This window comes from Sorex araneus, chromosome 6 (genome assembly GCF_027595985.1).
Source record: "Sorex araneus isolate mSorAra2 chromosome 6, mSorAra2.pri, whole genome shotgun sequence".
NCBI lineage: Eukaryota > Metazoa > Chordata > Mammalia > Eulipotyphla > Soricidae > Sorex > Sorex araneus.
Window position 1 is genome coordinate 113424773 of NC_073307.1, and position 3918 is coordinate 113428690.

At 42.8% G+C, this 3918-nt stretch overlaps 1 pseudogene; it reads right to left on the minus strand.

The window, feature by feature from the left end:
- Positions 1–3338: 3338 nt before the first annotated feature.
- LOC129406416 (U2 spliceosomal RNA) lies at positions 3339–3469 on the minus strand (annotated as a pseudogene).
- Positions 3470–3918: the final 449 nt, after the last annotated feature.

Here is a 3918-nt window from a genome sequence, read left to right on the forward strand (position 1 = left end):
TTGTATTATTTCTCTTATATGAGCAATCCATAGAAATAACAAGAAGAATGGTATTGTCAGGGGCTTGAGATGGGAACTAATGGTATTGAGAGGGGAACTAAGAATTCTTCAGTAGATATAGTTTGAGTTTTGCAAGATGTAAAGAATTCTAGGGATTGGTTACTCTACAATGTGAATATGCTTAACATTCCTGAACTATATATACTTGAAATAGATAATATTTAAAATGTCCTATTATGTGTATTTCAATACCATGTTTTCTTCAACAACTGCAGTGTCTGAAAGAAGTACCAATATGTGAAGGCTTAAGGAAGCAAACAACCACTGTTTTGCTCACAGAGCTGCCAGGGCTTCATAAACAGTTCATAGCATAAGATAAACAACTGTCCACCCACAGTCTCAGCTAAGGGACTTATCTGCCTGGGTAGTTTCTCCAGGACACTGTTTCTCTGTAAATCCTGCCAGTCATTTCCACAGCCCATTCAGTATCCATCTCCACTGGTCTGCTTTACTATCCAAGGAAGATGGAGAGAGCAAAGACAACCCATAGAGGAGATGCTGTCAGTCATGCAAGTGTGGGTCAGCCAAAAACTTGAGCTCAGAGAACATATAAACAAGAGAACCTTGGTTCTGTTTACTGGACAGTGGGCCACTGAAATCCTAGAATATTTGGATAGATATACCATAGCTGCATATATTTCAGCTGAGAAGTACAACCTTGGTGTCCTGAAAGATTAGCCTGGAGAAAAGTGAGTGGACATGAGTAAAGCGTCCTTGACGAGAATGCTCACAGTGGGCATCTGAGGTACAACTCAGCCACAGCTATGATGAGCCCCAGGCCGGAGATGCCATTTGCAAGATGGTTAGATCCTCCACAGCCCAACCTTTCTGGGTCACTTCCACAACAGAGGGTCCAACCATCTTGAGGATGCAGTGTTTCTACAAAGTCCCCAATTCAACTCACTGTGACTTGTTTCTCAGGCAGTCTTCTTGGACAGTAGGAACAACAGTCACAAATCACCAGGTTTGCTGTGGACATTAACTAGTCAGCGACACAGTTCTTGATGGGGGCTGCATTTTGGGGTTTCTTCCTCCTGGCCCAGCCACCACAGGGAGGACCCAGAAAAAGCCCGAGGGACCTATAATGCAATTGAAATAAGAATTCCTAACACCTAAATGGTGGAGGTATCCTCTTCATCCTCAGCAATGGAAAACAAATTATCCAATGCTTCCTTTTCAGCAGGTCTGACTTTAGGGGAGAGACTCTCCAAACAATAATAGTGAGTTTTGTTGAAATATTGAATGCAATCAAAGTGAAAGTAAAGTGAAATTTATTAGTTACACAGGCGGGGGGCTAAGGGTGGGGGGCTAAGGGTGGGGGGCTAGGGGTGGGGGGGGGTAGGGGTGTGGGGGTGTGGGGTGGAGCTATACTGGGATTCTTGGTGGTGGAATATGTGCACTGGTGAAGGGATGGGTATTCGAGCATTGTATAACTGAGATTTAAACCTGAAAACTTTGTAACTTTCCACATGGTGACTCAAAAAAAATTAAAATTAAAAAAATAAAAATAAATAAAAATAAAAATAAATAAATAAATAAATAAATGGTGGAGGTATCTTGAAACCGTTGTGGAAGGATTGGCATAGTACTCTGTAACTATGAAATAACAATTCCAATACTACTACAAACTATGATGCCTCAATTTTTTAATTTTTAAAATAAAATTAAATGTAAAATGTGACCTTTTAATTTCTAATGCCTCCATTGAAGTTGAGGGAATGCAGCAGTGAACAAATAAATATTCCCAAACAGAATTCTAAGGTGAAAAAAAAGTTAACTTGCTATTCTGATTTACATAAGTCAGATAGTAGAAGAGTTAAGGTGCATTGCCTTGCATGTAATAAACCCTGAACCACATAGTTCCATGAGTATTTATGGGTGTGGCCCTGGAGCCCCCATCCCAGTAACTCAGGGTGGCCTGGGAAATCCCAGAACTGCAGGGCCTCTGAAGTGATCCATCTTCCTGATTGACCAAGAATCATTGTATAGGAACCCTGGGTTCCCTGAGTTCCCCGAAAAAAAATAATCTATTTCTCAGGCCAGTCACAATAAGATCATGGATCACATTACTCCAAGCAAATAAAACAATTTGATTCTCACTTACTGGTGGAAGTTGACCTGATGTCTCTGTTTTCATGTGTACAAAAAGGATTCAGAGAGACACAGGACAGTGGTGGAGGGTCCACAGCATTCTGATGGTGGCAGAATGCAGTAATTTTGCATATCGATACCATAAATTGAACACTGTTGTAACTTCCTAAACTGTAACAAATAAAACAATAAGAAGAATTCCAACTCCCCAAAAGTCTAAAAGCATATTGAAAGAGATCCAAAATGTAAATCACTGGCATGTGAGCCTCTCAGGAAATTAAAAAAAAAATCAGTGCCTTCTCCAGTTCCTGTGATTTGGCTCTCCCTTCTCCCACCCTAGACCCAGTTCCCATTTGGTCATCTAAAGTACCCTGAATACACTTCCTAACCCTACCACAAAAGTATTATCTCACACAAATGTCTACTTTCCTCATTTCTACCTTCAAGATCTGACCATCTCACTGGTCATAGGCCAGTGAGCCTTCATACTTCCCTGAAGACTCCCAACTACACAGGAATCACCCCAGGCAGAACTGAGTAGTCCAGAATCCTAAAAGGGAATTCTGAGAATCAGAAGACGTTCAGAGCCCACAGAAACTCAGTCATCCATTCCACACACACTCTAGGGCAGTCCTTGAACAATGAAGCAATGACTCAAAAATCATCTACTGACAGGCCACAGTGATCAATTTTCTCTAACTCCCCCTTGCTCTTTTCCTCCCCTTTTCAAGACAGGCTGGAGGATGGATGAGTTGCCTATTTATATGGTGGTGCCTTCTGATTTTATTGCAAATTAAACATGCACACATTATAAACAAACAATAGCTGTCTCCAGAGGAAATTCATAGCTTTCAGACCCCCTCATAAATTCTTTAAGAGCAGCTCTTTGCTGCTTATGCCTCAATATAGTTTTGTGTGAGTTACAGCTCTGTGTATATGTAACTTCTTGTGTAGAGGTGTGGAGAATGACTGTCCACGCTTCTCCATTGATGCAAACTTATTCAGAGTTGGAGTTTGATGATGTTCTGATATCCAGTAGGCTTACTATTACTCTCTTTTTTTAGGAGAGAGAAAGAGAAAGAAGAAAAGTGCCTGCTATATATGCAGGCTGGAGGAAATAAGGATTGGGGCGTGGGGACTGGGGATATTATTGGTGGGAAATGTACATTGGTGGAGGGATGGATGTTAGAGCATTGTATGACTAAAACAGTTTTGAAATGGTCTAACTTACAGTGATTCAATGAAAAACAAGGAAAAGATTAATATTGGTTATGGGATTTTTATACACTTGATCTTAACCAAAAGGCCAAGAAGCGATTCTGGACAATGGGGGTGTGGGAATTGAGGGGCATGGTTGGGGGGGGGGCGCTGGGAGGGGGTTGGCATCTCTGCCGGTTCTTCTCCAGGATACAGCCCTGGAAGCTGTCCTCTGGAATGGTTGGGCTCTGGGTGGTCTAGTGGTCCTCCGGCAGGCAGTGGGTGCTTGTATACCACTGAGCCAGCTGCAGCAGGAAGCTACTCCGGTGTCCACCAGAGAACCCCCGGTGTTCCTGCAGAACCTCCCTCACATCTTCCTCAACAAAAGCTTCTAGGGAAAGGGGGTGCAGATTACATTGTGCTCACCCTGGGCAGAGTGCTGGCACAGGAGTCTCAGCATCTAACATGAGAGGTGCTGGAATTTCACAGTTCTGGACTTGATGATGGCCTTGGCAGTGTCTGGCCCTGGCAGGTCAGGTGTGCCGGGCACCTGTGTCTGCTCAGTGAGTC